Here is a 24738-nt window from a genome sequence, read left to right as displayed (position 1 = left end):
TTGATAAACTTTAGGCATACCTTGAAAGCATGGGTTGACTTCTAATGGAATGAAATAGGAATACAATCAAATACAGACTGAGACCACTATTACAGGACTTTAAGAGAGCTAAGTCATAACAAAATATATTAGCTTCATAAGATTTAAAACCTTTGTCTCATGCATAAGTGTACTTCTGTAGATAATAGTGCTTCAAACACTAGGTACTCAAAAAATATTCCAGAGCAAATAGACTACAAGATAACATAAAATATTAGTAAAACTCTCAAGCAGTCCAAATTGTAAGTCAATTTCCAAGTCATACAATGATCCAAGGAAATGTCTGAGATCTCGTTAAGGGACCTTACCCAACTCTGCTAATGCCCTGACCTTTGACTTCCAGGCTCAAGATTGCTTCACAAATGAGCAGAGTAAAGATTCTCTGCATATATCTGCCTGTGTACAGGCACATCTATTTCGGGACAATTAGGGAACTGAAACTTCCTTCCTAATTTAGGCAACACACATTTGGAGAATATTTCAAATAAGCATCTCAAACCTACCTGGCTCTTCTCAATATCTCACCAAAGACATGGGATGATGGGCTTCTGAGGAGACTATGTTGGGTTGGATTAGAAGGCTGTAATCTGCAAAGATCCAGGGAAACTATTTGGACTTGCCAGACTAATGGTCAGACTGGTGGTTTCAAGTTCTCTAAAGAGTCTTATTTATTTTGTACTCAAATCTGGAGAACTTTCCCACTCCTAGGTTTGCTCTGGCTTCCAAATATTGTTATTGTGCTTAGATAGTCCCTGTGTTTCATTGTTGGCAATGGATATTGTTGTAGCCTAAGGTTTTGAAACTGAAGCCAGACTCCTATGGATTTTCAAGTATTTTTTTCAGGAGGAATTTTTTTTTTTATTAACCCAAAATAAGGTGACAAAGGAGGAGCAAAGACACAAAAAAAAAGTGAGACAAAAAGAAAGTACTGAGCTGGTAGACTTAACATCATATCAGAAATTACATTAAATATAAAGGGAATAAATATTCCAATTCAGCTATCTTTATGGTTAAGGATGCAGTTTTTCCATCTCTATAGCTGAACTCAAAAGTGTCTGGTCTCTGTGATATACCCAGAACCATCCTGAGTTACTTCTAATGATTTTTTTTTTAATTGACCTTTTTATTTGGAGAGAGAAGGGAAGAAAGTGTAGGGGAAAGAGATAAAAGTTAATATTGGAAAAAAATTGTAGCATATTTCAAATCTATTTTTAGTGGGGTCTTCCTTTTAGCATCCACTGGTTCATTCTGGGCCCCTCTTGTAGACTAGAGTTCACAGATGCCCACATGTTATTTGCTTTCTTATATGTTTCCACAGCACCTGCTAAGTGTGTATTTACTGATATTTTGTTTGTTTTTGTTTCTCAATATTGAGAGGAGAGTCAAAAATATTACTGTTTTTATTTTTTTACCATTTATAACTTCTGACAGAGTTCTGGCTGGCTAATATCATCTCCCATGTTATTTGCATATCTTCTCCCCCCCCCCAAGTCTTAAGTGAACTTGTAACTTGTGTATTAGCTAAAGTTTCCTAGTTGTAAACAGTGCAAATGGTTCTATTCAGTAAAATACAAAGATATTACTGGACAGATTGGAAATAGCTCCACAAATCAAAGAAAATTATGGAAAACTAGATTTTTTTCAATAGGGCAGGAGCCAGAAGTTTCATTAGATCTGGGAAACCAGAGCCAGTGAAGAGCCTCAGCTGTTTTCAGTTTTCTGTTCCACCTCCAGTTTACATTCCAGAAACAAGAGAGCATTTGTTCTAGTTTGCAAAATAGTTTTATCTTCACCCCTACACCCAAAATAAGTACTAAATATAATGTGACCTCATGGGTGGGACCGGGAACAGAAAATGGGCATTAGTTAAAAACAATCTGGATTAAGTGCAGATTTAAGTTAAAATATATTTATCAATATTGGTTCATTAATTTTTAAATATATCACATTATTGTTTGATATTAATAAGGAAACTGGGGTATAAGGGATCTCTCTGTACTTTTGCAATTTTTTCTAAATCTCAACTGTTCTGAAAAGTAAAGTTTTAAGAGCTCTGTCCTTGTGAAGGTTATATATTTGTGGAAAGATAGGAAAATAAATAAAACTAAAATACATGGTATGAGAGGTGGTGATAAATACTCTAAGGAAAATTAATAGTGACAAGAAATAGAAAAGATTGGCTGGAGTGGAGGTGAAGGATTTGTCTAATTATCCTCAGGTCTCTCTGGGGAGAGAGCCAGAGTTTGAGTGATGACATGTACATACCAAGCTTCCAGTATTGATTGATGTCACCTGCAAGATAAAATGAATAAAAAAATAAATCCTGGAAAAATCTCAAGGCAAATGATATAATAATTCTCTAGAAGAGGAGGAGAAGTTTTGCCAGGAACATGGTATCTTCTGGACACTCCTTCTTGCCAGCCAGTGATAATGTGGAGCCCAGGGAAGGTGGAGCTTTGGAATTTTCATTGGAGGGTGATGGAGAAAATCAGTGCAATTTATTCCTTTGGTAGATGAGAAGGTCAAAGTAGTCTTCTTATGCTCTCATGCCAAAGTTGTTAAAAATTTGGAAATAGCACCCAACTTTTTCAATTCCCAGGTCAAAGCACTTTCATCTACACCAAATCCTCCCTCTTGATGATGATGACAAAATGCCATCACAGGAAGTGGTTTCCAGTTGAGAATACTCAGACAATGGAAAAATCACTGACAAATATATTCGCTTTCCTTAAAAATCATGAATAGGATCATACTTTGATTCATGAATTTTACTTGGATTTCTATGTTTTGAATATTAAATACTGAGAGCACTTTTTGTCCTAAAGTTATGCATACACCTGTGACTTCAATTCTGGGTTTTTAACTTATGGACTTACCAGCTTACCTTTTGCTTCCCAGACAGACTGCTCAGATTCCATTAAAATTAGCTTATTAGAATTTCAAATATGTGAGGTTCTCCCATTCTTATGTAGTAGGCAACTGGACATAAACTTGAAAAGGAATCAACATTAGGTGATTCCAATGTCAAACATTTAATTTGACAAAGTTGAGATTTAAAAAATATATTGAAGACTTATTTTGTGGTGAAAATTCTAAGTTACTTATACTTGGCAATATTTTACTGATTACCTCAACACTTCACCCATAGTGCACATGGTATAATAACTACTATATGAAATTGATTCCTGTATAATTCCTTGTTGTAAAAATTATTATGAGCAAAGCACACCAATCCATTTTGTTTGTTCCAGAGTTCCAAGATGAGGTCCCACAGGAAAATCAGAGATGGGTAGAGTATATCCAGTTTTGAAATTAATAAACAAGAAGAAAATAAGATTGCTTCAGTATGTAAGAAGTCAAAATGAATAGAGGGAAACTGAATGGGGAACTTTGAGACAGTGAATTTTTTGTTTAGCTAAGGATAAAACAGAAAAACATCTGCATCAATTTTCCTGGTTTTGAAAGTATCATGTAGTGGAATTCACTTAATATTTTATAATGAGATATTCTATAATCTTAGACTTATTATTCTGGGCATTATTTTCATTTGAATGTAATTGTTAGCAGAATAGATATGGAGGAAATTAATATAATGGTTTAGAATACCGGTGAAGATGTCAGGAAGTTGTGCTTTATGAGTTGTGTGAATGTATGCTTTGCTATTCTTATCACATTGAATTTTTCTCTTGTGTTTGGCTTTCCTCTAAAAATAGATGCCCCAAATCAACTTCCCTGTAGAATATGCAATCTAGTTAGTTTCTATGACTCAGTTTTATTGAATATTAATAGTGATTTGATATCTAATGAGATATTTTTAAAAATCTTTCCCCCTTTATTCAGATGAAACACACACTTATTCCTGTAGTTCTTGAAGGAGAAAAAAAAAAACCTTTTATTCATTATATAAAGTCCCAAAGCATAATTAATATCATAATTGACAACATCAGCTTTCTGAAGACTCTAAACGTTTTGGAAAGATTGAATATATCCCCCATCCCCACCCACCCACACATATGCAGATGAATGAAACAAAAATATAATTATTATTATAGGAAGGAAATTTGGCTTGGAAGAAATATATAGTAAAAAAGCACAAGCTTTTAGATGATGACAAGCTCAGTAAATATCAACAGTGTGAAATGACTCCAAAGACTCTTAATACAACCTGAGAATGAATCTGCAGAGCAATGGCAAATTCGTTGGTCAGCTGCCTCTCAAAAACAGTGCTTGATTCTCTGTAAAGAATCTTTATTTTTTTCATTGTATTTTTTGACATCACTAGTACAATTTTAATTATATTTTATATTGCAGTAATGTTGGTTTACAATCCTATATATGATTTAGAGATATAGGTTCACTCCTCTTCAGATCTGTTACCATACCGTCAAAGCACTCATCATCCTTCACCATAGTCATTTGGGTCCCTTTCCTCCTTAATCCCAATCCCTCCTCTCCCCTTCTGGTAGCCTCAATTCTGCAGTCAGATTTCTAGGGTTTTCATTTAGTTCTCTCAGTTCCTTTGTTTTGTTTCTTTACATTCTGCATGGGAATAAAATGATCTGGTATTTTTGTCCTTCTGATTTATTTCACTTAGCATCATCCTCTCCAGTTCCATCCATGTTGTCACAAATAGCAACAGTTTATACTTTTTTTAGCAGCTGAGTAGTATTTCATTGTGTACTTTGCTTAAACAGAAAATTGGAGATATTCTAGTAGAGTCAGATCTTCTAAGAGATGGGTATTTAAAGTCTAAAAACTTTCTTTAATGATGGTTGCATGTGAGAGAAATATTTGTATGTATTTCCAAGACAAGTGATGGGATAAAATAAGAAATTTCATAAAGCTAAGACATTTCTGTTATATTGATAGTCTTACCACACAAATTAATGAAATACATCTTTTAAAGAGACTCACAGTTGAAACTGTTTTAGGGAGTATCTTGCATTAAATGTAATCCTGTATTAAGGAGATTCCTCAATGCCTTATTTTTTCCTTTTTGAATTTTTTTTTTAAATTTTATTCTTTGGGAGAACTGGGATACAAGCCATAGGTACAGGAGGTGAGAAGATTCACCAGAGACAGAGTGGGGAGCAGAACAGGTGGATTCACTGAAATACACTACTAAGGGGAGCAGCGGGCGAGACAGGAGAGGTTTCCTGTGCCATATGTAGGCCGCTCTCAGGCTGGGGATTGAACTCAGGCCATAGCAGTGATAGCACTGAGACTTAACTCCCAGGCCACTAGGAAGGCCCTTTGATTTTTTTAATTGAGGTAATATTGGTTTACAACATTGTGTATGATTTAGGGAAATAGGTCCCGCCTCCTCAGATGTATATCACCACCCTTCACCCACCACCAATAGTCCTTTTGTTCTTGACCTTAGTCCTTTCCCACCTGTAGTCCTTTATCTTAGACTACTGGGCTGCCTCCCTTCTTTGTTCCCACCCCCATCCTCTTCTAAGTGGCATTTGTAGACCTCTTTTAAACAATTGCTCTATCACCTTATGCTCCAATAATACATTCCTGAGTGTCCTCATTTCTTCATAGTAGAAAATCACCCAGTCTACTGTGTTGCATGATGTTGTGTTTTATTTTGATAGATCAGTTGACTGGCTTGAATCTGGGCTAACTAGCTGTCAAGACAGGATGTACTGTGCAGGACCAGGTTATGAAACCAATGTTAGTGGTACATACACTTGGTACAGAAGGATAATTTTGAATTCCAGGTAGTACACCCACTTCCTGACAATTATCTAAACTGCCATTAAGAGAAAAAGATTTTATTACATTTGCCTTTTAATAAAACTATGTTGTTGATTAAACAATTTTTTCATTTGAAACACTACCTCTGATTGCTGTATGGATACATTATGAAAATTGAATGTTGCCGTTTATGTAATTGGTGCCAAAGTTTATAATTTTCACCATTTCTTCAGGGTTGATTATAAGCTCTCGTGCTATTCTTTATCAGCAAAGTAGCAAGGGTGACACTAATCAGAGCATTAGTTTTAGGGTAAAAAACAATGAAAACATTATTGTAATGTTCGGTACACATGCATCTGGGAATAGAGGGTCATTTCACATTCTTCACAGACACTATTGTTTCTGAATTTCTTAATGCAAGTCCTTTGAAAGCTGTTGCCAGGTTGGAAAAGAAATGAGGTCCTAAAATAAACCTACATGTTATTCAGGAAATCTATATTCTGCTATGTAAATACAGAAGACTCTTCATCTACATTGTTTTACATATCAATGCAACTGCACATTGGGGTATATATAGTCATGAACCTTCTTTATTGAAAAAGCATATCATAATAATACAATTTAATAATACAATACCTAAAAATACAATAAAATAATGAATTAAATTAAAACCAAGACAATGGAAGTAGAAGTGAGGATTGAAAATGCAGTTGCAGAGGTAATGTTGAGAGAAGCAGTTCTAAAGATAGAAATCTGGAAAATACTTCCTTTGGGGAAGTTGCTTAGCACCTTTTGCAAAGTACAATAATTCTCCAACTTTTAATCATGTGAGTTCTTTTTTAGCTGACAAATAAAAATGAAGACTGTTCTTCCTAGTTCCTAACCAAGCAGAGTGAATTTAATAAGTGTCATTCCTATGTTAGTGTGATTATTTTTTTTCCTGAGATAAACTGAGACTCAAGGTGTTAACCAGATCATCAAGTCTGCACTGCTGGGAGCTAGGTGCTGACCTGAACTATGCTCTAAGTAAACAGCAGCCAATTCAGTTGATTCTTAAGAAAAAAACAAAAGAAAACTTTCTACATAGAGATAGGCCTATCATGGTATCATGAACATAAGGCTATTTAAATGAAAAGTGAGATTAGTAATATGAATGAATGACCCTCCCTTTTACTGCGTTGAGAAGAAGTCTGAAGTGTCTATCTTTGCATGATATGCAGAAATTCATCCTCACTCAGTCATCTTCTGTTATAAGAATGAAATGGTTTGATCAACAAAATGGTTTGGTCAAGCATAGCCCAGATGTTGTGTGGCTTCTGCCAGGCAGAGGTGGAGTAGATTTTCCTGTCTCTTAAGTCCAGTGTTTTGCTTTGATCTGTCAATAGAATCTGGTAAAGTGGCACTGAGATCTAACAGAATAGTCCCCTGGAGTGCTGTTCTGACCCCTGGAATATGGATGTTAGTGCAGAATCTTGGAGGATGAGATGCAAACCTGGGGGATGAAGTGCTGATTGAAGACCCTGGAGCTGCCCTGGTCATCAGCAGGCATTACTGCCAGACAAGACGTGGATGTCATCTTGGCTCTTCCAGTCCAGCCAAATCCTCAGCTATACTAGGCATATGTGTGAGCCAAGGCAACTTCCCAATAGAAGCCACTAAGGTAATGAATAAAATGTAAAGCAATGAAGTTATTTTCAGTGAAAAGTCTGTTAAACAGTAATAGATCACTGAAATAAATTACTAAGTGGGATTTCAGTATTCTTTGAAAGTAGCTATTATTGTCATTAATACCTTCTTTTTAGTAAATGTGGAACATTAGATGAACAAAAGATAATATGTTTTCTGAACATATCTAGCATGTATTAGCTTAGTAATGACTAGAAACTCATAATAAAAATAGTGACTTTTGCCATTGATATGTTTTGTAAATTATCACATAGTAAAATTGACGTTTAACACATGTAACGGATAATGCAACCACCAACAAAATCAATAGAAAAACCACTTCATGACCCTCCAAATGTCCTTTATGCTGTCCCTGTATGCTTACAAGCCCATCTTTATCCCCTGAGAATCACTGATATATTCTCAGTCACTATAAGATAAAAGTCTTATAGGGTATTCTGGTCTTGTTGAGGGCTCCATGTTAATTAAATTCCATTGGTCCTTGGCACTGATTTACTCTTCAGTATCATTGCTGATTTTATCTACAAGAATCTCATGCAAATGGGATCTTTTGGGACTGACACAGTTCATACTCTTTATGATGCCTTTGCAATCCATAAAAAATTTCTATATGTACCAATAATCCCTCTTATTGCTAAGTAGTAATCATTGTATGCATGTACCCACAATTTCTTTATGCACTTCAATAATGGCATTTGGGTTATTCTAGTTTCTAATGATGGTGAAATAGGAGCTATGAACATCTATGTGGTGGATATTAAGTGAGCATGTGTTTTTACTTCTCTATGGTAAATATCCAGAGGTGAGATTCTTCTCTCCTATGTATTTTTGACTTAATAAGAAAATTCCAACCATTTTCTAACTTACCTGCATACTCCCATCAGCAATGTATAAAAGATCTCTATTGCTTTGCATGTTTTCCAGGATATGGTGATATCACTATTTTATTTTCATCAATACAGTAAGTGTAGTGAAGGTCATTATGGTCTCATTGGCATTACGCTACTAGCTAATGATGTTGAATATCTTTTCATGTGGTCATTTGTATGTGTAGCCTTATCTTTGTGATATGTCTGTTCAAGACATTAAGCCATTTATTTGTTGCATTTTTTTTTTTATCTTTGCATGAGAAAACATTGCTACCAGAGTGACATGTGTCTTCAAAGACAGCTCCAGTGATGTTCACCACCCTGGGGGGTCAGCTCTCACCTTGTGCAACACACACTGGATTATATACCTACAGTCAGAGTTTCCTGATCCCTTATCTTATTGGTTTAGCCACATGCATTTGAAAAGTATGTGCTCTTGTTTAGGGTTCCATGTTAATTAAGTTCTATTGCTCCTTGGCACTGTTTTACCCTTTAGTATCATTGCTGATTTTATCTACTAGTTGTATAGATTACTGGGACGGGGTTATTGAATTCTGTACTATTTGTGTCTTGGTATATTTCTTCTTTTAGTCAGTTTTTACTTCATATGTTTCAAATTCCTATTATTAGCTACAGACACATTTAAGGATGTTCTTTGATTTTCTTTATGAATTCACTCTATTAACATCACATAATACACCTCTTTATCTCTGGTAATTTTCTTTGCTCAGAAAAACATACTTTGTCAATATAGATAGAACCACTCCAACTTTTTTAAATTAGTATTTACATGGTTTATTTTTATATATTCTTTTATTTAATTCTGGTATTTAATTATCTTGAAATGAGTTTCTTGTAACCTCATATAGCTATTTTTAAATCCCTCTATCTTTTAATTGCTTTAAATCAACATTTTTGCGCTTAATGAAATTATTGACACCTTAGGATATAAATTGTTGAACTGAATTGTATTCACATTGGAAAACTGCTGATGTGACTGTTTTGGGAGGCAGAGCCTCAAAGGAGGTAATGAAGGTTAAGTTAGGTCAAAAGGGATAAATCTTGATCTGATAGAGCTGTTGTCCTTGTGAGAGGAGGAAAAGACCCTGGAGATTGCTTTCTTTTTATGTGAGCATAAAGGAAAGGCCATGTAAAGGTAAAGCAAGAATGTGGCTGTCTTATCAGCCAGGAAGAGAATGAAAACAACTCTCAATAGAAGCTAATTTTTTTAATTTATTTATGCATTTATTTATGCATTTTTTAAATTTATTTATGGGGCACAGGCCAGAGATGTGGGGGGGTGAGAGGATTCACCAGAGACAGAGTGGGGAGCAGAACAGGCAGACTGACTGAAATACACTGCTGAGGGGAGCAGCGGTCAAGTCAGGAGAGGTCTGCTGCACCATGTGGGTTGCTCACTGGCAGGCCAGGGATCAAACTCATGATGCAGAGGCTGTGGATTGCTTCATAGTGCAGTGCTTAAAACCCTTGCACCACCAGTGAGGCCCCAGTAGAAGGTAAATTGACCAGCACTTTGTTTTTCTGTTACTATTTTTTTTTTTTTATTGAGGTAACATTGGTTTACAACACTGTCTATGATTCAGAGGTATAGAATCATATCTCAGATGTATGTTCCCACACCACACCTTCCCCCAAGGCCCCCTTAGTCCTTCAGCAAAATCCACGTGGCCCCTCCATACTCTTCACCCTTCCTCTACCCCTCTGGAAGCCTGAACTCTATAGTCAGAGTTCTAGGGTTTGTTACTGGTTTGGTTTTATCTGACTCTCTGTTTTGTTTTTATCCACGTATTGGTCAGTTGGATCAAAAAACAAAACCCAACTTTCTGCTGTCTCCAGGAGACACAAGTGAGCTCCAGTGGTTAACATAGACTCAAAGTAAATGGTTAGGAAACAGTCCTGTGAGCAAATTTGATAGCACTTTGATCATAAACTTCTGTGAGAAAGTGAACTGTGAGAAAATAATCAGCTGCTGTTTTAGTCACTTGGTCTGTGATATCTTATCTAGCAGCCTAAGCAAACTAATATCTAGGTTTAACTTTGTGTTATTTGTCTTCTATTGCTTGGTTTTTTTTTTTTTTTTTAATTCCTCTGTTTCTTCTTTTCTGTCTTCCTTTGGGTTTTTTTTTTAAATGTATTTATTTATGCATACAAGAACTGGGGCACAGGTCAGAGATGCAGGGAGCAAGAGGATTCATCAGAGACAGAGTGGGGAACAGAACAGGCAGACTGACTGAAATCCATTGCTAAGGGGCGAGATAGGAGAGGTCTGCTGCACCATGTGGGTAGCTCCCTGGGTGGCCGAGGGTCAAACTCATGCTATGGAGGCTGCAGACAGCTTCACAGTGCTGTGCTTAACCCCACGACAGGGAGGCCCACCTTTGGGGTTATTTCAGCATCTTCTAATATTTGATTTTGATGTGTCTTTTATTTTTGACTAATCTCTTTTTATGACTTTTTAAGTGTTTGGTATAGGGCTTATAATATAAACAATTTCATGGCCTGAGTGAGAATGTTATAACTTCAAGTAGAATGTGGAAATTATTATATAGGTCTTTCTACACTGTTTTATTTCATAGTTTTCTTACATATTACATCTATGTATATTAAAAACCCCAACTGGTATACTGCAAATCAATTCTGACACTATCTGAAATTAGTATCAAACTCCACATTGTTAAGGGCATCATCTCCACCAAGACCTCTATACTTCAGATATAAATTCACTAGAATGATGTAAAGAACTCAGTAAAATGCTAAATTTACAATTACAGTTTTATTATAAAAGGATATAAATCAGAACAAGAAAAATGAAGAGACACACAGGATGAGGATTGGCATAGATCTTCTGTGTCCTCTGCCTGTGGAATCAAGGAATGTCTCGCAGTGCATGGTATATCTACACCAAGGTTTGGTGTCCAGAGTTTTGTTGGTGTTTTATTACAAAGGCACAATTTATTATGTCATAGACAATTGCTTCATCTCAATCTCCAACAGCTTTCATTTTCCCAGTGTTCAGATTGGATCAAAAACTCAACCCTCTGACCATGTGTTTGCTTTTTCAGCATTTGCATTCCAATCCTGGAACTAACTATGGACCTACCATGAGTTACCACAATTTTCATAAACTATCAAGTATAATCCAAAGAGGCACATAAATGTTAAAATGCTGCTATTACTGAGTAAATTATGAGTCTTAGGACTTTCATAATAGGAATCTAAAATGATGAGTATACAGATTTTTCATTATCAACAATAACCTTATAGTTTTTGTTTCCACAATTAAAATTACTATATACTCCTTGAGATGAGAAAAATAAGCTAATGTAATTACTCAAATATTTGCCATTGTTGTGATATTTCCTTTATTTCTGATGTTCTAAGTTATTTTTGATGGTAGTATTTCCTATATACCTAACACTTTAATGATACTTTTTAACCTTTTTAGTAGAAGATAGTTTTGCTTGATATATAATTCTGCATTGTTTCTTCTAATAGTTTGAAAATGGCTGTCTTACTTCCTTCTCACCTCTGTAACTGCTATTGAGAAATCTGTAACTCAAATTTATGTACCCTGTCTTTGTTTGGGTTGGTTTCATGAATTAAAGAATGCTTTGGTTATATTTACTTTGATTTTGTCACTGGGATATTTGGGATGTTGGGATTTTGGGGGGATGTTTGCCTTATTTTGAATATATGTGCTTCTTTGAATCTATAGGTTTATATCTTTAACCACTAAAGGAAAATTTTCAGCTGTTTATATATATATATATATATATATATATGATATTTATTTGTTTATACAAGAACCAGGCTACAGGCCAGCTGTATGGGAGGGTGAGAGGATTCACCAGACACAGAGTAGGGAACAGAACAGGCAGACTGACAAAATAACACTGCCAAGGGGAGCAGCAGGCACGATAGGAGAGGTCCGCAGTGCCTTGTGGGACCCTCGCCAGCCGGCCAGGATGGAACCAGTGCTGCAGTGGCTGTGGACAGCTTCACAGTGCAGTGCTCAACTGCCTGCGCCACCAGGGGAGGCCCTATTATATATTTTAAATATTATGTTCATTTCAAAACTTGTCCGTCTTGGGCTTTGACAACATGAATTCTAGATCTCTTGTTATTTATTTTCCATTCAGTACCTAATTTTTTTTAAAAAATTCTGTTGACCAGGGAAATGAATAAATGAATAATATTAAGTAATTTCTATTCTTCTCTCTAAAATCCACTGACTCTTACCACTGTCATGTCCATTCACCAGAGTCACTGAGATTGTATTTATTGATCTCTTAACTTCTTGAATTTCCATTTGATTTTCCTTGCATCATCTTTATTGGCTCAATTAAAAAAAAATATTTCAATCTTCACAGTTGCTTCCAGGTCATACTTACTATAACTGCTTTAAAATATTTGCCAAATAATTCACCACTTCACATTTATTGTCATTGGTATATGTTGATATCTGTTTTCTTGGTATTTAAGATTTTTCTAGTTCTTTTTGTGCCATGTAAATTTGAATTGAATAGTAGATATTTGGAGTATTATACAAGACTAAATCTTGACTAATCTCTAAATTTTATTTATTCTTTTTTGCAGACACTAAATCTGTTTAATATGAATCACTACATTACAATAGTCAGCTGCCCTGTGCATACATAATACCCATTCTCTTGTCTGTGTCCTTAATGTTGTCCTATCTGTTAATTCAATATCCAGAATAACTTCTGGTATCCTGAATAATATGAGTAATTTGTAGTGAGTTTCTGCATCTCTTCAGCCTTCCTAATGTATTCCATGAGGCTGCTGTTTTTGGTCCTATGACCAGAAAATGAAACCTATTTATTTTGGTCTTCATCTACTCTACCAGTAGATCCTAAGTCTGTTTGTTAAGCAGCAGAAAAGAGAGAGAACAAAAGCAACAAAGGATAAACCCCTTACTCTTTAAATCATAGCTCCACTGGTCTTAACGGGAAGATTCCTCTCAACTAGAGTTTTTGTTTTTATGTGTTTCTATTGCTTAGTTGTCACTGACATCATGTAATGGCTCACAGACTTTGTACAGTAGTACAAAGCAAAGGAAATAGCAAAGAGGTAGGTTTCCACAGTCTGAATATTATTGTTTCTTTTCTACTGGTTGAACAAGAACTAGAGGATTTTAAGAGTCTGTTCTTTCTGTGTCTTGGTACTCAGAATATGCTGAGTTCAGACTAGAAAATGTAAAAGGTGAAAAATGTAAACTCATGGTGACAACTGTCATATTTCAAGTTTTGGTCTTCCCCAGTCTCTCTGCTACTGCTTTTTCAGAGTTTTCAAATAGTTATTATATGCATTCTGCCTAAGTTTTCTAGCTGCATTTCGTTAAAGAAATAGAATGGAATGTGCTTATTTCACCCTATTCAGAGCCAGGGTCTACAGTCATTGATAACAATTATTTATAGAGTAGATTTCATATGACAAGCTCTATGCTAAGTGATTCATGTAGATGATCTCTTTGTCTCTGACAACAAGTCACTGAGGTTGGTTCAGTTTTACACGTGATGAAACTGAATGTTTGAGAGGCTAAACCATGTGCCCACACTGAAACTAAGAGCTCTCCTTGCTCAGATGTTAGGTCTATTGAACTATCTATCACAGTGCACTTTCCTGAAATAACTTCATCTGGGGCAATTCTCCCAAATGGAGAATGTGATTCTTGATGTAGAGAAATTTGTGTGAAAACTCTTAAGTAGTGAAACTTGAAACAAATGATATAAGTAGCACTAAAGACTAATTTGCCTCTTTCATTATTTTATTTGGCTCTAGTCCTATTTTCAAAGTCTTTGCAAGGTCAAAATTGTGGTTACCTTGCAACAAATAATGTGCTTGGCTTCTTAAATCTTAAAATTTCTTAAGGCTCTAGAAGTCTAAGGACAGAAAAATATTCAACAAAGATTTCTAAAATATAGCATTGAAATAAAGAAAAGCAATGAACACTTCCTTGAAAAGTCCCTGACTTTGCCCAGTGGTGTACTGGCTTCATATTGTAGCTATGTATTTAGCATCTTTAAGGTGAAGAAATGTTATTGGTATTTTAGTAGCCTAGAATCTTCTTTCAGTACACATGCATTGTTTTGAAAGTAATTGAGCTTTCACTGAATTGGTTGAAGTTTCTCATCTGGATTTTTTCCCCAAAGATTTATTTATTTATGGTGAGAGGATTCACCAGAGACAGAGTGGGGAACAGAGCAGGCAGATATACATTGCTGAGGGGAGTAGCAGGCGAGACAGGAAAGGTTTTCTGTACCATGTGGGCCAGCTCCCTGGCTGAGGATTGAATGTGTGGTGCAGTAGCTGCCAATAGCTTCATAGTGCTGAGACTTAACCTCTTGTGCTACGAGGGAGGCCCTCATCTGGATTTAAAAAAAAAAATACTTGAGATTCCTTCAAGGAAATGTTTTGCTGTGCAGATTGGGCCCGAGGGAGGCCCAACAAATGAATGGTTAAGTCAGGAGACAATTAAAAGATGAATGTAATTGAAGCTAACCTGATTTGACATGGGGACTAATTATATGTTTTGTTTTGTTTTGTTTTTTTGACTTCCTAATATATGTAGAGAATCCTGTGGTTTTGTTTCCTTTTTACACAAACCTGCAAATATCAGTGCAGACAAAGTAAAGAGGGAAATTTCCCAACCCCAGCATCTGTGTTTTAGGAACCTGTTAAAAATAAAAAGTTTACAACTCAATTTTATAATTCTAACCCCTTCCATTAGACAGGAGGATTTGATGTGACTGTTTTAAGAGTCTGCTTGTTTGCTTTATTTAATTTGTTAGCTCAAGTGCATTGTTGAAAGTCAAGTGTAGAACTGTGATAGAGATTAGGGCAAATACCAAAAACTAATTCTCTTGGGCAGTTTGGAAATAGATACATCTCCTATGAGATCAAGGTCAACAGGGTTAGTTTCTTCTGAGGTCTTTCTCTTGGGTAATATAAAATTGGCCATCTCCCTGTATCTTCACAAGGTCTTCCATCTGTGATTATCTGTGTCCTAATGTCCTCTTCTTTTTTTTTTCTTTTTTAAAAACTTTATCTATACAAGAACCGGGGTACAGGCCAGATGCGCAGGAGTGTGAGAAGATTCACCAGAGACAGAGCGGGGAATGGAACAGGCAGACTGACGAAATACACTGCTGAGGGGAGCAGTGGGCGCTACAGGAGAGGTCTGCTGCTGTGCTGTGTGGGACCCTCGCCAGCTGGCTGGGATCGAACTTGTGCTGCAGAGTGTTGCGGACAGCTTCAAAGGGCTGTGCTCAACTGCCTGCACCACCAAGGGAGGCCCTAATGTCTTCTTATAAAGACACCAATCTTGTTGGTTTAGGGCACATTTTAACCCCTTTAAAAACCTTGTCTCCCAATACAATCACATTCTTAGGTACTGGAGGTTCGTAATTCAACCTATGAATTTGGGGAGGAGACAATATAGACTATAACAGATATTTAGATTTCATAATTAGTATACATACATATGTATATACAAGCATATTTGCATGTGATAGATATAAGTATATGTGTGTTTAAGCAGAGATTAAATAACACGGCACTAAATTGTGTAAACACTGGAGGATCTGGTTACTGGTAACTTGCATTTATATTAGGTAACTTTTGGATAATTCTTACTTGGTTTTAAGTTTCTACCCTAACCTAAGCTTTTTTTTTTTTTTTTCCCCACAAACATGACATTTAGTAAGGCAGACAGAGAAATCTGTGCTCTGCTGACCTAAAGATACATATTTTTTTAATTGCAGTATCACTGTTTTACTTCCTTGCTAGCGTTTTGATCATATAACATTTTCCCCCTCAGGTGTTCACTCTACATTCAGCATGGTTAGTTCCGATCTCTTCAGGTATTTTGGTTACCTATGTAGCCTTTAGGTATTTGAGTTTATAAAAATTTTCTGTTCACTTACAAACTGTGAATCAAGCCAAATAACCTGACCTTCAGCCACTTCTTCCTGAAGGAACAATGGTGTTCTTGACATTTTTTATCTAACACTTATGTTTGCTTGAGTTTCCCTGTAACTATACCACCAAATGTAGATTCAATCTTTATGTTTGGTATAGTTATCTATATAGCTGGTAATTTAAACTTCCGATTAAAAAGTGAAATTTTTGGGCCTCCCCTGGTGGCGCAGCAGTTGAGCGCTGTGCTGCGAAGCTGCCCGCAGCCTCTAGAGCGCCAGTTCTTTCCCCGGCCACCAGCAAGGGTCCCACATGGTGCGACAGACCTCTCCTGCCACGCCTGCTGCTCCCCTCAGCAGTGTATTTCCTCGGTCTGCCTGTTTTGTTCCCTGCTCTGGCTCTGGTGAATTCTCTCACCCTCCCGCATATCTGACTGTACCCAGTGCTTGTATAAATAAATAAATACATCTTAAAAAAAATGACCACACAAATTTAGACCCTGTATTGTCTATGTAAGTTGGAAATTTAACAGTATGATGACTGATGAGAAACAGAAACAGATTGTCATCAAAATAAAATACATCCAAAGATCTAATTCACATCCAAATTCAAGTCAATAGTAATAAATGAACCTCATTCTAATCTCATAAAATATTTATGATTTGCTAATTTCAGGATATTCTAGATTCAGTCTGCCTTCAGTGAATTTCACATGATTCACGTACCAGGATTTAATCATCTTCAGGCTCTACAAGTGTAAAATATACATGTTTTTTATTAATTAAATTACATTTATTGAGGTAGTGTTGCTTTACAACATTATATTTAAGGGACATAAATCCATATCTCTGCAAATCTATGGTCTCATACTGTACCCACCACCAAAGTTCCAATAATCTTCTGCCGTACATCATTTAGCCCCTTCTAATTCTGCTCCCCTCTCGCTGTGTCTGTCTTACTCCTCCTGACTCATTTCACTTGCCTAATCCCCTCCAGCTCTATCCATGTTGTCATAAATACCAAGATTTTTTAAAATTTTTTATTTTTTTAAAGATTTATTTATTTATGCATACAAGAGCTGGGGCACAGTCCAGAGATGAGGGGGGTGAGAGGATTCACCAGAGACAGAGTGGGGAACAGAACAGGCAGATTGAACAAAGTACACCGCTGAGGGGAGCAGCAGGCAAGACAGGAGAGGTCTGCTTCGCCATGTGGTTTCTCCCTGGCCTGCCAGGGATCGAACTCATGCTGCAGAGGCTGCAATTGCTTCATAGTGCAGTGCCTAACCCCTTGCGCCACCAGGGAGGCCCAATACCAGGATTTTTATAGTTGAGTACTACTCCATTGTGTATATTGACCACATCGTCTTAATTTTCCCCTCTGTCCTTGGAAACTTAGGTTGGTTCTATAACTGGGCTATTGTAAGTAGTGCTGCAGTGAACAATGAACAATGAAAAGCATTTATTCCTTTGACTGTATAGTTTAAGCAGTCAAATGATGGACAGATAAGCAGCCAAGGTGTGTTCAGAACTGGTAAGAAGTGAATATACTAGCACATACAATTTCCTTTTTCTTTCTCATCTTTCCTTTTAATCTCATTTATCCCTACTAATATTATTATCTGATAACCTCCTTTTAGCAAATGCTAGATGGTGGTCACAACCCTCTTTCCCCATTTGTTCAGTACCTGTACACAGCATGCTGCCAAGTGGACAAGGTTTATTATATTTGGATAGAATTGCCAGGAAGAGGGCCTCCCGAGTGGTGCAGCTGTTGAGCGCTGGGCTGCGAGGCTGCCTGCAGCCTCTGCAGCGCCGGTTCGATGCCCGGCCGCGGGTTCCACATGGTGAGCAGACCTCTCCTGCCATGCCCACTGCTCCCCTCAGCAGTGTGCTTCAGTCCTTCTGCCTGTTCTGCTCCCTGTTCTGGCTCTGGTGAGTTCTCTTACCCTCCCGTGCTTCTGACAGTACCCAATGCTTGTATAAATAAATAAATAAATCTTAAAAAAAAAAAAAAAAAAGAATTGCCAGGAAGAAATTCCAGTGGCAATTCTGTTTACCCTGTCTGAGCCTTGGCTTACATTTAACCACCATCCATTCATACTTCTTTTTATTAATTCTCTCACCCTAGTCATGTAGATTTCCCTTCATATACTGTGAGATACAATGAAGCAGGGAGCAAATATAGGCCTTTAACCAAGTTTCCCACCTGTCAATCCTGCAGTGTGGAAATAGAGTCTTAAAAACACTCCATTAGAGTCTTCTTCATTAAACTTTTTTCATGGTGCGGCAAGTCAGCAACTTCCAAACGTATGTAGAGTGTTCCAAAGATGCCAGCTTAATACTGCCATTTATGTCCCTTACCTTATTTGGCATTGCCTGATTTAAAACTTTACATGACTTGGGAATGCAGGGATTATTACCAGGGCCAGAGACACCTCATGCCCCTACATCTGGACAAACTGAAAGTCAGCTCTATGCTTCCTTTGGGTATCGTAACCCAGGGTGGAGAGCTGTAATGCCAGCCAGGCTCCAGGGACTCACTGAAGCCAAGGGCAAGATTGTTTCATTAGAGATGATAGTAGGTGATGGGACAAAGTATAAGAAGCAGCTTTTGGTTGAAAGAAAGCTTTGTTTAGTGATCCTGACAGGAGCCCAGAGGCTCTGGCAAAGAACAGAAGTGTGATCTTTGTGAGTGGTTAAGCACTGTCTTGGAACACTCTGGAGAGTCAACCTGGAGGTGTACAAACGCTGAGCTTCCCTCACAGAGCTGGTTGGAAATGGAAGCTCTCATCACTGACTCTCTCCTGGGAGATCTCCCCCTTTTATTTTTGCTAATTAATTAGCATCTAACATAGTTGTCCACTCGCTGTTCCTACATTGATGTACAACCATATTCTGTGTGATTTCTCTTCCAAATACCTCAGAGTTTTGCCCTCACCCTAGTTCCAACCCTAGCTGACAGTGATTTTTCTCCCTAGCTTCTGTATTTTTTTGTGAAGTTGGTTGTTTGAAATGAAAGATAATCTTGCAGAGAAAAGACCAACTTCTTTACAGTCTCAGCAGCACCTCCACTCAGCTTTTCAGTTCTGATTCAAGGTGACTGCTCTTTGTGCTACATTTCTTATCTTAACATTCTGTTTCAGGAGCTGCCAGTACATTCATTTCATTTTAAAAATGAATGCAAAAATCCCCAAAGCCTTTACAGGCCCATTGAGGCTTACTAATTAGATTCATTAAACAGTACTAAAAAGCAAAATAAATTTGTCTCTAATTCTGTTATGTTTTTTTTTAAGACTCCATTTCCACACTGCTATATTAAATACTTTGCTGTGTTTAATGCTCCCTTTTACTAAAACATCAGGTCACAGAGTGTTGGTTCATTAGACTTTTTGTTCAGTGCAACTTGGTGTCTGTGTTTCCTCTCCTGTAGTCGCATCTGGTGTATTGGTATTCAGGGGCTTTTGAAGTCCTCAAAAAATATGACTGGCATTAATGTCCTGTTTTGGAGCTGTAAATGTGCTAGAAGAAAGAACACAGGAAGACATCTTGAGGATTCTTTCTTTTTTTAAATAAGAGGAAAGAATTACTTTTCTGGTTTTGAAATTTCCACATAAAGTAAAATGCACTTTTTTTATTGTATTTGTCTGAGTTTTATTACATTTGTAGACTTATGTAACAACCACACAATCAGGACCAGAAAATATCCCAAAGAATTCCCTCATGCAGTCTTTTATCAGCCAAAACCTCCTCCTACCCTAAGTCTGACAACCAAAGACCTCTCTCCAGCAGGATGATTTAATCTTTCTCGAAACATCGATAAATGCAATCATTCTGAATATAACAGTTGATACTGGCTTTCTTCACTTGCTTGAATTCCTTTGGAATTCATTCCTATTATCGTGTTTATCAATTGTTTCTGTTATTGCTGAGTAGTACTGCATTGTATGTTCATCCAGTTTGTTTAACCATCTCTTGCTGAAGGTGTTTTGTTTCCAGTTTTTAGTGATTTTGGAAATACTATATAAATATTCACCTATAGGTACATATATATCATATGACTGATCGATCATATGGTGGGTACAAATTTAATTTTATAAGAACCTATCAGATTTCTGGTTTTCTGGACTAGCACATAAGGGGTATAGAAATCTCCACTCTTCTCAAACAAGTAAAATGCTGAACATATTAAATAATGAGCAACTCTTATTAGTTCCTTAGAAGTAAAGTTATAGGGCAAAATCAGAGAGATAGACAGGTAGGTGTAGAAAGTCACAGCTTGCCAGAGTTGACACCTCCATGGGAAGCAGAACTAGGCTAAGAAAAGAAGTCTAAACTGTAAGTGACAAATTGTTGGAGGCTCACTGGGGGAAACCTAAGAGTTAAACACTCCTGGTGATCCAGCTATAGAGAGATCCCACACATCTTTATGAAATTTATCTCCAAGAACTCTGTCAAGTTCTCAGTGATTATTGGGGGGAAATCCTCTTGTACATTCTGACAGAGGGAGAGGAAATCTAACCACTTTGAAATATGTCTGAGCATTCACTTTTTCCTCGAGTACAGACCTGCTTCAAGAGAAACTAGTTAGCCAGAAAAGACTTGCTATGGTAACGGAGGCCGCTTTTGATGGAATCACTAGGAGCATAGATATGGCTGAAGAAAGACTCTCTGAACTTAAGGATATGACAATAGAAACTTTCAAAACTGAGACGTGAGAAGTAAAGAGAAAAAGGAAAGCCAGAAGAACTGACTGTCTGCAGAGTATGTGACAGCTACAAAAGTTGTAACATACATGTGAAGAGAATATCAGAAAGAGTGGAAAAGAGCAGAGGTGATATTTGAAGCAGTAATAATTGAGAATTGAGACATCATACCACAGATCCAGGAAACCCAGAGAATAGCAAGCAGGACAATGCAAAACAAACAAAAATCCCAACTATACCTAGACCTTATCCTATTTAAATTTCAGAAAACCAAGATTAAAAATAAGAATCTTAAAAGAAATTTTTATTTTCCTTTCCAAATTCTCCAACTATTATTTACTTTCCAGAGTCTTGGACTTACTGTTTTATGTACCCCATTTGTATTTTGAAATTATAAGTGAAAGAGAGAAAATGTTTACTCCATTTTAACCATACAAGAATTCTGTTGCATTGGCATTTGAAAATAAGTTTTAAAAAACAATCATATGTTGCTAGAATTTTGAGAATTAACTCCAAAATAATTCAGTAAGCAGGGATAGAGAATGCTTACCTCAATTACTACATCTGTACAAAACCAAGTGGAATTAACTGATCTCAGGGATCTTTTGGTTGTTATATTGCATTTCATATTAATGCTAAAGGTTCACCAAAGTTATTGAAAAAAACTGAATTAATTAAAGTACCACTACCTGAATTTTAAAGAAAGACTTTTGTTTCATGACCTGCCTAGATTCACATCTCTAAACAAAGACCCCACAATCATGGAAATTCACAAACGGAATACTTTTGTATGCAATTCTGAAAGTGAGCACCCAATTCCAATTATTTTCCATGAAAGAATGCATAAACTACTTAACTCTAGTTTTTTCTATTTCCTGAATCTTCCAGATGAGATTGTATGGAGAATTACCAATTTCCAACATAAAGAACACTCCCTAATAGTTTCATGTTTGAGAGAGCTGCAGGAGGCTGGTGACAATGTGGCATTGTATTAAGAAGATAGCATATGTGAATTGCTATGCAGCAGATGTATGGATATATGAGGCTCGATTCAGTAGAACATTTTTACAACTTCCTTCAAGGAGTGAAGAAAAATGAATTTTAAAAAAGAGGAAAAGAGAGGATAGCAATTGTTAAACCAGGCCTCTAAAAATAACAACCCAGTTTGGTCTCCCAAAACACCTAGATGTTAATTGGAAAATCTTAGTGAAAAATGTTTTTCAGACAGCTTTTCTCCCACAAGTGTGGATCCTATGTACTGAATTAAAAGAATCTGTAGGTATTAATCTATATAAATGATACATTTTTCATGTATGGACCTAAGAGATATTAAAAATTGTTTGTAGGAAGGATGATCCAAAAGACTTGGTCTAGAGCTGGAAGCAACTTTGACATTCTTTCCCAAATCACCATTTATTCATCTATTCATATATTTCCTCTTTCTGAGATTCACAGAGTGAGAAGACTAGACACATCATTAGCTCTTGGTCTTATCATCCTTATTAATATTACATTTATGGTGTGTTACGATGAGCTAGGAACTGAGTGGAATGCTTTATATACATTTAATTTTCACATCGCTGTAATATTATATACTATTGTTATTTCCACTTTCAATAAAGCAAAACTTAAAGAACTTAAGAAAATTACTCAAAGACTCAAAGTTAGAAAACAGCAAAGCTGGGCATATGTTCTCTCCTGAGGGAGTCTATTAAGAATTCTCTTAACCTTTAGGGTATACATCCTTCGTGTTAATGCAAAGTTAAAGGCTAACAATATATTTAATTATTGATCTACCGATTCAATGTTTTTAAACTTAAATGCCTTTGATCTACCAACTCAATATCTTTGAACCAGGGTCTCAATGCCAAAGATTTGGAAAACCTTGTCAATGTGGTAATTTCAAGCATGTTGGTAGATAACATGATTTGAATTAGAGGCGTCTTTCAGTAACTTCTGTACAATAAGTAGTGGGCAGTTACCTACCATGCCTATGAATAGGTCCCATCCTGTTACCAGTACTATCAGATCCCCAAAACTGCATAACACAGTGCAAAGAAACTGTCCTAAATCAGTGTGGTTCTTTCTTGTAATACAAATTAGTCATACTTGTATGATGGGGATGATACAGATTTAGTGCAGGGTTTATTGAAGTGTGAATTTGCACTTATCCATGTGTTCACTATATTTGATATAGCAGATGGTGTCAACATTAAAAAGAAAAGTGGACAGAAAGTAATGAGGGGAGAGAATATATTAGTATACCTTGTCATAGTGTTGTTTTATAAAGTGTTTGTTTCTGCTATCATTACTGATACTAAGTCACTTTACACTGGGACTGGCTAAATCACTTGTTATAATAATGAAGTTTTTGTAAATAGTTATTCAAAAGTCAAGGATGCTCTCTAGTGCTCTCTGTCCCCTGAAAATACAGATTCCCTTGGGTCATCTCATTAGAGTTCTTCAGAATCTAATAGCTAGAGGGATTTCCTGATGCTTCAAGAACTTCTAGAACTATCATCACTGTCTATTTTGATAGGCCGATATCCATGCCCAAATTTCTGTATAATTATATATAAATATAGCTATCTAGTAAGGCCTTACCTAATGCCATTAATAGGTTCTTGGAAACTTTTCTTTAAGCAAAGCAAGATTTAACAAAGCCAATTTGACCATCGGCTAATTGATACAACAAAAATTAAGTCACAAAACAAACTCCTAAATGAAGACCCAAAATACTGTAAAATTAAATAATCCTTTTTTTCCAACCCACATATTCCAATTCAGGGTCAGGTGTGGTTGTAGCTCATCCCAGCAGATCATGGTGCTAAGTGGGACCCACCCTGGATAGGACGCCCTTCATCACAGGAGCCATCACACGCACTCACCCTCTTTCCATCTAGGAAAACTGAGACACGCAAGTGAGCCTCACATGCACATCTTTGGTATGTGGGAGGAAACCCAGGTACCCAGAAAAACCCATGCAGATGTGGGTTATAGCTAAATGACGTTGAACTGGAGGATATCATTTGAAGACCTGTTATGTATATGAATATTTGAGCACTGAATTGTGATTTTTAATGTATATTTTACATAGATCATGACAAAAATTTTAAACCCCTAAATTTAGCCACCATAATCTATGTCTATGATTCTTCATCTGTAACAATTTCCTTCCTTGGGGAATACCTGGCAATGTCTAAAGACATTTTGGTTATGTCACAATTGGAGATGAAGGAGTGGAAAATAATGTTGATACTGGAAATTAGGAGACAAAGGGTCAAAGATGCTGCTTAATATTCTACAATGTCTTTCCTAAAAGAACATTCTGGTCCAAGCTTGGAATCCTCAGTCCATCTAGTGCTTTATAGATGGAATCTTCCATCTTCTTTTACATAGCCATGTATAATTGTTGTTGCAGACCCATTATCAAAAATAGATTTCAGTTTTCTGTATATTTTACTGATCTTGTTTGAGCAAGTTATTTGTTCTGCAGTTTAGAGAATTCTAGTCTTCAACTGCATGTAATTTTAAGTTTCATTTCCTGTTGTTTCTAGATTGTGATATGCCTTTCTTGTTGATTTTCAGTTTGTAGAATAAGTCCCACAAAATTATAGATCTGATTTGTTTCAAAGAATTTCCATCACCTGGATGAGGAATGAGTTTGTTTTCCTGATGAGAACTGTGAATAAGCTTGTCAATCAAGGTCATTCCTCTGTACATAGCTGGGTTTACTGGCTTTGGCATAGTGAGCATTCACCAATTGGCAGTATTTAC

Source organism: Talpa occidentalis, unplaced genomic scaffold (assembly GCF_014898055.3).
Source record: "Talpa occidentalis isolate TD23 unplaced genomic scaffold, MPIMG_talOcc4v2.1 talOcc4.9, whole genome shotgun sequence".
NCBI classification, from domain to species: domain Eukaryota; kingdom Metazoa; phylum Chordata; class Mammalia; order Eulipotyphla; family Talpidae; genus Talpa; species Talpa occidentalis.
Note: the sequence above shows the minus strand (reverse complement) of the source record.